Source organism: Euprymna scolopes, chromosome 1, assembly GCF_053919585.1.
Source record: "Euprymna scolopes isolate OS-2025 chromosome 1, ASM5391958v1, whole genome shotgun sequence".
Lineage (NCBI taxonomy): Eukaryota > Metazoa > Mollusca > Cephalopoda > Sepiida > Sepiolidae > Euprymna > Euprymna scolopes.
In genome coordinates this window covers 39,154,922-39,169,719 of record NC_136482.1, presented here as the reverse complement: position 1 = coordinate 39,169,719, position 14,798 = coordinate 39,154,922, and the positions used below count along the sequence as shown (strand labels likewise).

At 34.9% G+C, this 14,798-nt stretch overlaps 1 protein-coding gene across 3 annotated transcripts in view; it reads right to left on the bottom strand.

Annotated features, from left to right (window-relative positions):
* LOC145293851 (uncharacterized) overlaps positions 1-14,798 on the bottom strand; it is a 3,143,230-nt gene that overhangs the window by 2,185,808 nt on the left and 942,624 nt on the right. Inside the window, exon 4 of one of the 3 annotated variants that reach the window (XM_080140684.1) lies at positions 11,786-11,828. The exons of the other annotated variants lie outside the window; for them this stretch is intronic. The gene's annotated coding sequence lies outside the window, so the exon portion shown is untranslated. The remainder of the gene's footprint in view (positions 1-11,785; positions 11,829-14,798) is intronic. 3 annotated transcript variants of the gene reach the window in all.

The window sequence follows — 14,798 nt, the reverse complement described above, 5'->3', positions numbered from 1 at the left end:
CTCAATATCTATCTCTCTGTGCGTGTGTCTCTCTTTATATATATATATATATATATATATATATATATATATATATATATATATATATATATATACGTGTGTGTGGGTATGTGTGTGTGTGTGGGGGTGTGCTTGTATGTTATTTCAAAAAGTTTATAATATATTCTGGAAAACTTTGTCACTTCGTCATAGGCGATGTCGATATATATATATATATATATATATATATATATATACATACATATATATATGTGTGTGTGTATGGGTGTATGTGTGTGGGGTGTGTATATATGTATGTTATATCCATATATAATTTATTCATGCATATATTAGTGCCTACACATTTGCATACATATTTCTGCAAACACCTATACATATATATATATATATATATATATATGTATATATATATATATATATATAGTAAGAATATATGTGTGTGTATGTGTGTGTGTGCATGATATGTTTAAAACTTGAATATTTTATACAATATATTATGAAAAGTATTAAATAATCATATGAGACAGTGTTGCCTAATACACTCTTCACACACATATTTATATATACATATATAAATATGTATATATATATATATATATGCATATATATATGCGCTTGTGTGTGTGTGTTTCTGTGAGTAACCATACATATTTGCATCAATATTACACAGGAAAGGTATTTTCTATTCTTTAAATTTACTTTTTTCTTTCCTTTTATCTTTTTTTTGCATAACTTTTCTCTTCATCTCATACTGTATGTATTTGTGATTAGGTTTACTGAACAGACCACTCCCTCTTCGTTTCATTTCTAGGTAAGACACATTTTCAACTTCCCCGATCTTAATCTACTTTTTTATGTAAAGAAAAAGTGCATAAACAAATGAAAAATACGACAACTTGATAAAAAATCGAAACATTTTTCTTGATAAGAACCATCCTAAAATGTATTTGGAATAATTGTTTAACGTAGAAATGTGCATGAAATCATAAACTCTAAATTTCCGAAGTATAAATAAAACAAATGAACTGTAATTTCGATATTGTGTTCTTTGTCTGAAGTTAGATTAAACTGAAGAGTCATTTATTACTAAATAAAATATCTTAAAATCTTATGATATCTTGTTTACTAAAGGCAGACGAAAATGGAGATAAACAATGCGGGTTTTTTAATATGTCCATATATTCATTGAAACACGTTAGTGTGGTTCGTTACTTTTTAACCCAGTTATTTTGATATAATCACTCTTGTTAAATGGCAACCGAAAGTATCGACATTTCGTAAAATAAATACATTGAATCCAATGCCAATCTCATGAACGTTAAAATGAATATTGTATATGTGTCTCGGAACAAAACTTTATTAAATATATTTTTTATCAAATTAACAAAGAAGTTATTTCGATTTTTTAATTTTAAGTGTAGATGCACAAATCTTAGCTCCAATAAAACATGTATAGAGCGAAATTAGCGTCATCGGAATAAATGTGTGTTTGCCAACGCAAACACGTGTATGACAGTGACATAAATCGCTTGTGTTCTGCGTGCGATTACGTCGGTGTATACCCTTTTTAATGTCGATTAGATTTTCGAGCTATTTCTCACAAAGACTGTTGAAATATTTGAAAGTACGGCATATCGGGGCAACACATTCTAGCCAAGTCTGTCAACTTCTTTAGGGTCGGTTTATCAACATGATACAACGCATTGCCGTGGAGGAGAAAATGACTATTTCTGTTAACAGATGCTTGGTGTTAGTGTTGAAGTTTCTGATGCATCCATGAGTTTGTTTACAATGCTCTTCCTCTGTAATGGTGTCGCCTTTATTATATATAAAACTGGATTAGGACTGAGAAGTCCACCAAACAGGCAGCATGGCATTCTGATCGTGAAACTCTGTCGTGGTGTTTACTCAGCGTCTAAACACTAGACTGAGTGTTGGCGGTTGCAACTAAGAATCCACTATTTATCCCAAGTCACAATCCAGTGGATGGAATGGTGGTTCTTGTTTGGTAAAATAAGGAAATGTGACACATCGTTTTTATCTGTTAGTGGTTCAATCTGTGAAGCATCCATGTATCACGATTTGTTTTATTCCAATCGAACTCCAGTTTAATGAAATCGCCGTATAGTTTACGTCTACTTGAAAAGAAGGTCGTTGAGTATTTTTGCGTGGATTAGCTTTGACAAATGCTTTTAAGCGATCATTGTCAACATCTGGTTACCTACGTCTACTCTCCTGCCGTTCAAGAGTTTAGCCGCAACCATAAAATTTATTAAGCCGCCATCGTATTATGCCTTCAGTCCTAGATTCGTGTATAATGCGAGCTGTTTCAGCAGATTTTCAGCTAATTAATTAATAAATTAAAATAACAAAATTCTGCGAATTTGCTTTTTTCCATCTTGTATTTAACGCTCTGAAAAGAATACATTATTGTTTTTAAACGATTGTAATCTTAACAAATAGATGAATTAAATAGCACTCTTTAAGGTAAAAATATTATATCGAATACTTTCAAAAAATATATCACTTGAAATCAAAATAAAAAATTCCGCAAAGAGCTATCATCTCAACATAAATGATTTTTGTTATTATTTTGTTTCTCTCTGAATTTTATTTAAACAATTGAATGAATTAAACTGAATTCAATTAAAGAATGCCGAGTTAATTCCAACTATTTAATAGACGCTATATATATTTATAATCATTTCACGTTGGTTACATTAACCGATTTACAACTGGTCCGACTCCCGTCTAAACATTTCGTCGAGATAATACATTTTTACATGTGGAATCATAGCTCCTTACCATCATTCCCAAACAATATTACCCGGCGTCTTTTTCGGTTACCATTTTAAAACCACATTAAACCCGGAAAATACTGAATTTATTAATACATATTATAAATAAGAAATGATACATGACAAAATCTTAATGCAATCCTACTCCTAATATGATTACAATGGGTGTGAATAAAACCTTTTTACGGTATCTAGTTTATTACACTATACAAAATAACTTAACCAATTAAAATGTGATTAGTAAACGGGATAGTACCGCGCGTCCAGGTCTGATTCCGTCATGTATTTTGGTAATCGCAAAGAAAATACACCAGTGTATCTGTATTTGACTAGGAATTGCTTCTGAAAATAAAACTGACTATACAATTTAGAATGGATACATAATTACTTCGAGTTTCGTTGATTGGTCAAATGTCTTTAGACATCATGACATCTGACACCGCTTTCAAACTCCTAATTATATAATCATTCAAATATGATATTAAGTTTACTGTTATTCAATCATATATTGGGATATATACACTGAATATTTATAAACCAATTGCCGTTATGTCAAGAATATTAGAATATGAATTAACTTGCTTTTCGAACGGCATCACTAGTAAGTAAATCTTGATTTGATTTGTATTGGAATTGTCTCAAATCATTCCGCATTGGAAATCTGTTTCTATTAGGACACTGATGCATTTTTATTTCACATTGGTTTACTTAATATGTTGATCAACTGACACCGATGTGCATCTTTGTATACGCATTTTCTAAAACACGTCTATCTATCATTACCATTGATACTATTATCTGTCATCCGACGTTCTTTTATACAATACGTTTCTTGTTAGTTACATCACTCCATGCTGGAAAAACAACCACTCTTTATTTTTTCTACACTATATTTCCTTCGTCTGCCTGTTTCCACGCCATGTTTTATATATTATACGCTTTATTAGGCTATTAGTGTTCATTTCATAGAATTCATTACGTTTACTATTGTTGCATAGAGAACATTAATATTGATGAGGGGATGACATAGAAGAGAGAAGCAGTGAGAGATACATTTTTACGTTTTACCGTCTGTGGACTTATAACCTATATTTAGAGAAGAGAGATGTGGTGATCAGTTCTTATACACAGGTAAGATTGAGTAGTCATTACTTAGATAGAGAGCGAGACACATTTCTTAGATGGTTTATACACAAATTTAATTATAACGATGAGTGGACACAATGTTTATATAAAGGATGTATCACATTACCTTTCATTGTTGAAGCATGATACAACACGAAAATGAAGTTATAAAATATGATGTGTTCTTTTATTAAATTCGGCCGGTTGCAATTATGATGACATCCAGATATTTCAAAGTCGACTATACAATTAAACCTTTCTAACACTTCGCTTCCAAAAGGGGACCCTCTTCTGACTCAGTCCGAACTCGATTGCCTCCTGTCTTCAACTGTGTCCAACTCTTCTTCGACGCTATCTCCTATATTGAGAATTTATTTCTACCATGACGTCATACACATGTCCAAAACGTGCTGAACCTCGTGGAGAATTCACGTCGCCTAAACATACTTTGTTTGGCACGTTTCCGAACCGCTCTTGCAGACAATGTATTTTCTCTTACCTATTTTTCGACCTAACTAATTTTTCAACATATTTAAATTTGCTATTGTTCGTTCTTCTAACTGACCTTATTTTAATTCAGTTTTCCTGAAAAGAATTGAATAATAAATTCCTTTTCAAACAACATATCTAATCTATTTTATGTGAAAACTGAACAATGATGAAATTCAATGTTTGGTCCTATACCTGAACCTTGTTTACGGGTTTAGAATCTAGGTCTATCTAATCCCATTTTTACTTATCGTATGTTTCTTACTTAAAAGAGAAAAAGGAAGCCTTTCTTTAAACACCCATCTCCTTATTTTCAAAAACTGTACGTATTTTAAATTCTAGTAGAATATTTTCTATATCTATACAACCGCTTGGCTAAGAAAGATCACCCCCCAAACTCCTTTAATCAGTCCTTTCCAACTGACTTCCCAATTTTATTTATTTATTTAATTATTTTCTAGATCGGCCTCTCTCTGATCTTCCTGGTATTTATTTTTTGGGGGTAAGGTATTCCTTCCCTGATGCACGTTAGATGTTTAATCCAGCCTCTATAACGCCCCATTCGCCCATGTATGGAGTATTACTGTCACATTTGGGATTGTGCATCTGCTGCTAGTCTCTCGCTCCTAGACAAGGTTAAAAAGAAAGTCGCCAATCTGATAGGCCCTGAACTGGCATCTAAGCTTCAACCTCTGCCCCATCGACGACACTCTGCATCCCTCTGCCTGTTCTACAAGTAGTGTAATGGTAAAAGTTCTGACAAACTGCAGACACTTGTGCCCCCACGTCGTAGACACCCTCGGCAAACCAGACAGCAAGCTAACCCCCCACGCAGTAGAGATCCCTAGATGTAAAAAAAAAATCTACTTCAGTAGTTTCTTCCCCACAACCGCTAGACTCTGGAATTCCATTCCAAATACCTGCGTCCCCAACTGTACTGACATGCAGAAGTTCAAGTGTAACGTGAGCCGACATCTTGCTGCCCAAATCCAAACGTAGTGCTCCAACAGTTGCTGTCCCTGATAGTATCTCCTACACAAAAGTGGCAATGTGACTTGTTTGGGGTGAAAATATAATGAAAATAAAAATGAACTATGGTTTACACAAAACGTTGATAAAAAATTTTCCGGAATTTTTTTCTGTTAAAAACAAAGTGTCAAAAAATTGTCCCTTTTCTGTTTCAAAAACAAATCCATTAAAACACACGAAAAACTGAATAGTTCAACAATTAACAGAAAAATATCTTTTTCACAAAAGTGCAAAAGTTGTGGAAAATTCTTGTTTGATTGATATATGAAAACAATTTATCCAGGCGATACGAATTTAAAACAATGGCCCCAATTTTCTCTGTGTGTATGTGTGTGTGTCTTTATATTTCGAAACAATTTTTTTATAAATGAATTACGCATTGTGACTTGTTTTTTTTTTTTTTACAGCTGTTCCTTATATTTTTTATCATTCATTTCGATGTTGTTGTTCTTTTGTGGCATATCGACACATTTTCTTTTCTTGTGAGAGTGTATACCATTTCATTGTGTATGCGTGTATTTCGTCTAGCTTTCTTTTCATTGGCCACTTACGTTGTGTTCCGTGGTAAACCAAGATTCGTTTTTTTTATGTTTGCAGAATAAAATTAGTCACGGTAACACAAATTTATGTTGCATAGGCGACATTCATATTTATGGGGGGAATGCATAGGAGAGAGAAGGAGTGAGAGAGACATTTATACTTTTAACTATTTGTGGTTCTTATAACATATATTTAGAGAAGAGAGAGGTAGGGGCCAGTACTTATATACAGGGAAGAGGGGACAGTCATTATTTAGATAGAGAGGGCCACCTTTCTTAGATGGTTTATACACAAAGTTCATTATAAGGATGACTGGGCACAATGTTCATATAAAGGATGTTTCACATTTCCAATTATTAAGATATATCTTTTCATCATGCTGATTCGCTCAGATTTCCTTACTTGGACTCTTGGAGGTTGATGTTTTCTAAGTCCTCATGAAGTTCCAAGAGTGCAAGCAAGAACATCCGAGCGAATCAGGGTGATCAAAAGTTATATCTTAATAATTTGAAGTCAACCACAAAGATTAAAGTAAATGAGCTTTGAGTATGTCCCAAAAAGATCAGATAGTTACAACATGAAACAAAGCAATAATTAGTAGAACAACAAGAGGAAAGAAACGATCAGACCACTTTTGGACGAAAGAATCGTCGATTTCGAGAGAGGTGAAGTGAGACCTCAGTTTACGGCATAAGAGGAACGAACACTAAAAAAATTAAATATTTTGAAAAAAAATAGGTCACAAAATAGGTTAGAGAAAATTCATTGTCATCAAACGCGGTTTGGAAACGTCCTAAACAACGTATGTTTAGGTCACCTGAGTTCTCCACGAGGTCCAGTTCGTTTAGGACATGCGTATGACGTCATGGCAGAAATGAATTTTCGAAATAGGAGCTAGAGTAAGACAGACAGGGGCAGAGTTGGAGAGTTGGATAGACGAGGGACAGATCATGCATTGGTCAGAAGAGGACCCCCCTTTGGAAGGGAGGAGATAGAAAGTTTTAATCATGAAGTCGACTTTTGAATCACTTGATGTCATCATAATTGCAACCGGTCGAATGTAACTGCGTCTTTGTGTTGTGTCATTCTTTAACAATTAAAGGTAATGTGAAACATCATTTGTATGACCATTTTCTCCACTTATCGTTATAATGAATGTTGTGTATAAACAATCTAAATAATGTGTCCCGCTTTCTATCATAAGCAATGACTGTCCCCTCTTCTCTGTGTTAAAGAACTGATCACCATTTCTCTCCTCTCTACAATACATGTAATAAGTCCACAGACTGTAAAATGTAGTAATGCCGTTCTCCGTCTCTCTTCTCCCCCTCATCAATATACATGTCCGCCGTCTCCAGTAAATATGAATGTCCCCTATACACTACTATATTCTATAACGGGTGTGTGGACATAGAAGTTCCACACAAAGCGAACACATGGTCAAACACTTGTGATAATAAGGAAAACATAATCATCGCCAATTTATTCCGGCAACATCAATTTTGCCACAAGGCTTTAGCACTCTATATCAATGTCCACCTTATTTTCTCTCTCGCTCTTATTGCTGAACGTTGAACAATGGAGACGCGTAGAATAATGATCATATATTACACACAAGTAAATGAATCATGCTGGCAGCACACAAAAGACTTTCGCCCGCTGCAGTTAAGCAAGTACACTTTTTTTATTATTCATAACATTATGGTACTGTTTGTAACGTATGTACGCCTATGGAATCTTACCACTAATAAATGTATATTGACTGTATTATATATTTTGTCTATACGCATAATTATTCTGATTAGAAGATAAACGACGTTTTCCTTATCCTCTACAACTGGTTTCCTACCGAGGTTGCAACTACGGACTACGTTTAAAATAAACTATTTTACGCGTACTCTTTAATTCACCGTACTGTATACTTCACGCGTTATGTTACTTCCAAACCGTACTACCAACCTGATGTTCAGTTATGTAAGTACATCTTCCTTCCTGTCGACTCGGTATGCAAACCATTAACACAATATTACGATGGGCATATATTGTATTGGAACTCTCTTACAGATATTTTTTATCGATTGCAACGGCAAACGTTACCCAATCGCAATAGATTGTAAGACCCGTAGTCTGGAAAAGCCTGTTTCACTCAAAATTTCTTCTACCAGATTTTCAAACTCAGAATCCATCATTACATCTAACTGTGATTGGATCGCCACGCCCGATTCAGACAGTCATTAAAGCTGTTTCCCGCACACTGTGTAATCAAGCTGTCTTGCAAATTATCGTTCCGAATTTTATATCTGTACTTGCAGCTGCGACTCGAATTAATCAGAGTGGTCGTGATGTAATATCTCATCGTTAATACGCAGACTTTTTCACTCTTTGAACTAACTACGTCTGCAGGCTTAACAAATTCTCTTTCATTTACCTTCAAGCTATCTATGGGCGGCAGAGTGGGAAATGCATTTTCACATACAGACACAACCGATCCCTTTTAATCCGGCAATTTCGTTTTTGCTACAAGAGGGGTTTTACGTCTTACATCCGTTTCTCCCTCTTGCCGGACATCGAACGATAAAGGCTCATGAAAAAACGCTGGTGTGTTGCACACACGCGAAGGACTTTCACGATGTACAAATGCAAAGGAATGCTGTACGTTATAAATGATAACGGAAATGTATTGTTTCCCACGAATATAACATTACTTTGAATAAAGTTATATTGACTGTATCAAATATTTTCGCCATCCAGTGTAATTTTTTTTTGTTAGTCGACTAACAGCACTTTCTTTCATATTCTACGGGTGTTTTTTTTTTAACTCACCATCGAAATAACCAGCAAAATTAATTGTGGACAATGGCATTGTCAATATTTTCAGTGGAAAGGAAGAAATAATACACACACACACACACCAACCCCCATATATATATATATATATATATATATATATATATATATACCAGGACAGAGGATTTTTTACACGGTTGTCACCACTTATCAAGGCCCGGACGCCACTCAGGCATAAGTGTTATTGAAAGTGCAGTACGCTAGTGTGGAGATATAGTGAAGTGTTTACTTAACAGGCGGCGGTTCATCAGGACTTTGTTTACGTTGGACTTGAAGGCATCCAGGTTGTAGTCAGGTAGGAAGCAGGAAGACGGAACAGAGTTCCACAGTCGTGCAGTTCTAAGAAAAAAGCCTTTGTTCACGGAATCTCCGTTTAAATTTAGACACATATAAACAGCGGGGGGAATTTTTGACAGCGGATTCAGCTAGGCGGGTATTTTTCGTGAGAGATTGGCGAGGAAAGACCAGAGATTGAAGTTAAGACGAGTACCTGCCATGGAAATAACGATAAAACAAGGATTAGCTCGAAACGTCTCTTCTGTGGGAGAGAGATTGCAGGGTAGATAAAAGGGCATCCCCCACTAAGCTACCGAAGTCTATTTTTACTCTGTCAAGGCAGGATAAACTGTTTTTAGCAGCTTCTGCCCAGATATGGCAGCAGTATTCCATCCTTGGACGTACTTTTATATAGATAGAGAATTGCATCAGTAGTGAGATATTTTTTGTAACGGTAGAAGGATCCCACAATCATTCCAGCGACCTTGGAAACAGGCTTGATGTACGTGTTCCATTTCAGATCAGGAGTAAAGGACAAACACAGAAGTTTGTCAAAATATGGGGTTTTGCCAGCCGAGAGCCATCCATTTCAATGGATACCAGATGGGAATAAGATTGTTAGTGACGTAAAGATAGGAGTTTGGTTTTAGATGCATTAAAGGTAACCAGCCACGTCTTCCCCCACTGAACCACGCGCTCGAGATAGAGGAGAGAGAAACAGAGAGAACTTTGTCATTTACAGCCTTTGATGAGTTGCCGTAGATGGTCGTGTCATCAGCATAGATATCAACGAATGATTTAAGTATGTGTCTAGGGAGATCATTGATGTAGATCAGGAAGAGAGTTGGCCCCAGGATTGACCCTTGAGAGACTCCAGCATAAATATTGCAGGCCTCCGATTTTTGTCCATCGACCACTACTCTTCTGAGCCTATCGGAGAGAAATGATTTAATGTTTGAGAACACATTTCCAGTTATACCGTAGCTGGAAATCTTATGAAGTAGGGATTTATGCCATACCTTGTCGAAGGCCTTTTACATGTCAAGAGCAATTGCCCTAGAAAGGAAGACTTTGTTAAGAGATTAACTAATCCTGTGAGATATAACCGGTAGCACATCTGCGATAGATCTTGCAGAACGGAATCCATATTTGTGTCATTATGAAGGTTATTTCTGCTGAGGTGGTTGATTTTTCCCTCTATTAAATATGGATTCCAACAACTTACTCATAACACACAGGAGACTTATGAGTCTGCACTGAGAGGGAGATGACTTATCACCTGAATTCTTTTATACAGGGAATACTGATGAGGTGTTCCAGGAAGTCGAAAGCACTTCTCCTTAAGGCAACGCTTAAACAGCTTCGTAAATATGGGAGCAAGTTCTGGTTGAAGCGTTTTTACACTATAATTGGGATGCCGTCAGGGCCAGTTGCTTTACTGGAATCTAGGTTTTTGATTAGCTTGGCGATCTCATGCACATATATTTATATGTTACCGAGCGTGTTCTGTGTTATTGGAGGACATATGGGGAGTGGATGACCTCCGTCGCATCGGGTAGAATTAGCTGCAAAGTTCTTTGCAAATAGTTTGGCCTTGTCTGATGCTGACGATATGACCTCTGGTTCATTGATAATGAATTTTAAAAGTGTAAAATATGGATTACACATGATCATATTTAAAATGTTTGATTAAACCAAAGAAACTTATAAACAGTGTTTACTTCAATGTCAGATATATGACTGTATACATATTGGTAACATAATATCCTGGTATACATTCCTTGCAGCAGTGGTTTCACTGAAATGGGTTAAAGATATCGTTTATACGTATTAAAAATAAACATTCAATCTTATTTAAGGTATTTTTTTTTTACAAATATTCTGTGTGAAAGCAATTAAATATTCATGTAAATGTGTATGTCATATTTTTCTTGCACATGGAGCACATAAATTATTGCGGTAAATAGGGAGTTATTAACTAATTTACGTGAATGTATGTATTAGAATAAATTCGACAATGTGCGTGCTAGTTTATATCAATTCCCTCAAGAATAAAAGTTAGTAAAATATGTGTTAATTTATGCTTTTTTTTATGATTCTGCAAATATATACATTTCATTCTATAATAAATCGGCGTTGCCCGGTGAAAGAAGTAAACAGATCAAGCACAAAATCGTTAAATGACCTCCACGCAAACAAATTAAACTCCGGTTTTTATTGGTGGCCACTGCCGTCCTTGGAAAATTGCGGACATTCGCTGATGGCTTCCACTGGCGGGCTTGGTTTTCCAGTTCAAGCTAGTAGAAGTCACTTTGTGCCAGTGTAGTCTTTATTAATTACTAGCGTTAATTGTTATTTGGGGCGTTACACTGGCTGATTCTAAAAAAATGAATTCAATGGCAAATATTCGTATGTACCTATTCGCCATGCCTAAATCAGTATAATTTTAAAAAATACGAAAAGTGTTCAAATGGAGCCAGTGTTTTATAACAATCTTATACCGATGACAGTATCTTTCACGTCGATCATTGTTGTTCTTCCAGGCATATTTCAGGCATATTTTCTAAAATAAATCTAGTACCTCTTTAAAATAAAATACTCCATAAAAAGTGGTAAAAAAGACAAATATATAAAAAATAAATATTTCCTTTGCCAATAAAATTTATTTGAAAACTACCTGCCTTTTTTATCTGTTTTAACTCATGTTAATCCGTTTGTTCAAATCTAAAAAGAAAGAGTAGACATAAGTCAGATCTTTGAAACGCGACTAAAAAGCCAAGAATATATAATAAAATCAAATCACCGCCAGGATTAAAATTGAAACAAAATGAAAAAGAAAAAAAAAATGTATGACATCATTGAAGCCTTTATATTAGCTCAGTGGTGGAACCTGAAAAGAAATAATTTTTATAGCTAATTTTTTTACGGGTAAAAGTGTGTGGGTATTTTGTGCATAGTAATACCCCCGAACTAACACTGTGGTTACATTTTGCGAGTGTTCCGTCCGAACAAGGAAAGCGTAATGTATGTTTGTGTACGTGTGTAGTTGTTTCGTGCTCACAAGGAAATATTTAGCACTGCGCGTTTAAATGTCAATAATTGTCAAACTTGTTTATAGAGCATTGAATTTTAAGACAGTTTTGCGAGTATAAAGATTTCAATGGGGCTTAAATATGTATTTATCCAAATTGCATCATGTTTAGAAATTGATTTAATTTTATATGCCGGTGGGTGTATGGAGTGTTCAAAGAGAGCGTGATTTTTTACTTATGCATGTATGTAAACATGCTTGAGTTGAACATTGGTTAAAATCAGTGGCCAGTATTTATGAAACATTAGGATATTTTAAGGCTACTAGTATTTCATTTTCTGTTTTTAGCGAATTATTTGTTTTAACACTATAACGTCCTGCAAACAAATGTGTGTATTAGAATATATTTTAGAATCAAGCATGCAATATTTTTACCTCAGTAATTTATGAAAAACGCATTCCAGTGGAATGTAAGCTATAGAAGATGCGTTCTTAATATGTTAGATTAAAATATGTAATATTTGCAAATGTTTATTTTATTTACAGAACCAGATTTTATTTTTATACGAATTAACAGCATGCACGTTTGTGTTCTGTTTTACTAATTGATGTCATAAAATATATGTAAAGGCATGAAGTGAAAAAACGTGTAAAAAGAAATAATAAAGTAAGAAAAGAAATAAAAAAGTAAGAAATTAAACAGAAATGCGTGGGACCAATAGCCTCAAATACGTACTGACTCAATGGCTCGACAGGGGTCATGAAGTACTTACGCACCTTTTTCTGTATGTTAGGCTGCCTTTCCATTTCCAATAAACGAGCGCAGCAGAAAAAATAACGTGAGAAGCAAATTCAAAGGATTATTATGAAAATAATGACAATGAAGAAAAAGCGAAATATTTTTTAAGAAATTTCGGCAAATAACCTTAGCGAGAGGGCGGATATTGGTTTCGAGTAGCGAGAGCAAAGATAACCCTTACTTGAAGCCACTAAATTTATGTAAAAAAACAAAAAAAAACTAAACATGCACACACCTCGACCAATATTCCGAGGATAAAATATAAAGCAGAGAATATATATATATATATATATATATATATATATATATATATATATATATATATATATATATATATATAGGTCAAATATAAGTCTTTTTTTATAGAAACTGCGGATTGGAAGTATAAAACATGGCGACAGCAAGTGGTAATACACACTAATAATAATAACACTTCTGGCTGTAAGAAAAACGAAGGAAATAAAGCAGTGATACCTTGTTTAATTTGTAATTTCTTTTGTTAGATCAACGATAGATTTTTTCCTTTAACGACACAGTTTGATAATAGCAAAAACGTTCTCCAAAATCTATTTTTTGTTTTTAATTTTATTTACTTCTCTATCTCTCGAAGTATTTTATAAATCAGTTTACTAAATAAAAACAACACATATTTGCCTTTAATTTTAAAACGGTGTTTCCACCCAACTTATTTCCTGTCTCTCTCTCTCACTCTCACTCTCTCTCTCTATCTCTCTCTCTCTCTCTCTGTTATTTAACGTAAGACATCGAACTCGAGGACAGTTTTCATTCTTTATTTTCTCATTATTTTTATGTATTACGGCTTCGTAGTATCATTCTATAGTAAAGTAAGTAATATTCATTATATATATATATATATATATATATATATATATATATATATATATATATATATATATATATATATATATAATGAACTCTCCCGTCGTGTTCGACCCATGAGGGCAAAACATTTTCTCTTTCTCACTCTGCCTTCAATGCTTGTGCCGTCTGTGTGACGCAAGGCCAGCTCTGCTCCCACAACCAAGCCGCACTACTCACAGTATAGAGGCTAGGAAGGTGCTGTTTGTTTGATTCGATAGCCGTTTGTCAATGTATGTGCTAATGCCTGCAAAACATTTTTCCCTCCACAATTTTCTATCCACAGCATCTTCTTCAAATGTTTTTGGGTGCAGGCATGCGTTCTTAACATTGTATTTCAGCTTATCTCTTTACCTCAGAAATGGACGACCCACATTTCGATTACCCTCTTTCAGTTGACTGTAAACTAGTTGCTTAGGAAGACGGTTTTCATCCATGCTAACAAGGTAAGCAGCCCACCGAAGCTGGGACTTCATCAGGAAGGGTTCAATACTAAAAATTTCCGCGCTAACAAACAATCTCGTATTAGGGGTTTTGTCTTTCCATGTTAATCCACATATACTGAGAAAACAACGCTTCTGGAATGTATCCAGTTGCTCAATCTGCCTACGGTATGGGGTCCAGGCTTCCGATCCATACAAGAGTATCGAATCAATCACTGCACTATAAACTGGGATTTTGATCTGTAGAGTAAAACCTCTTTCATTCCATACTCTTGACCGCAGTTTGCTGCAGGCATCAGTCGCCTTTGAAATTCTGCTCAATATCTCCTCCTCAAATGATGCTGACGAATTCACCTTACTTCCGAGATATGCAAAGGATTTAACATACTTTAGAGGCTGTCTATTCACTAAGATTTCCTGCGGCGGTTTCACATAGCCTGGTCGCGGAATATTCACACCACCTTGCTGCAACGAGGTGGGCTTCGGTTGGTAGATAACTTCTGTCTTTTTAATACTAATCGTCAAACCAAATGCTTTTGCGG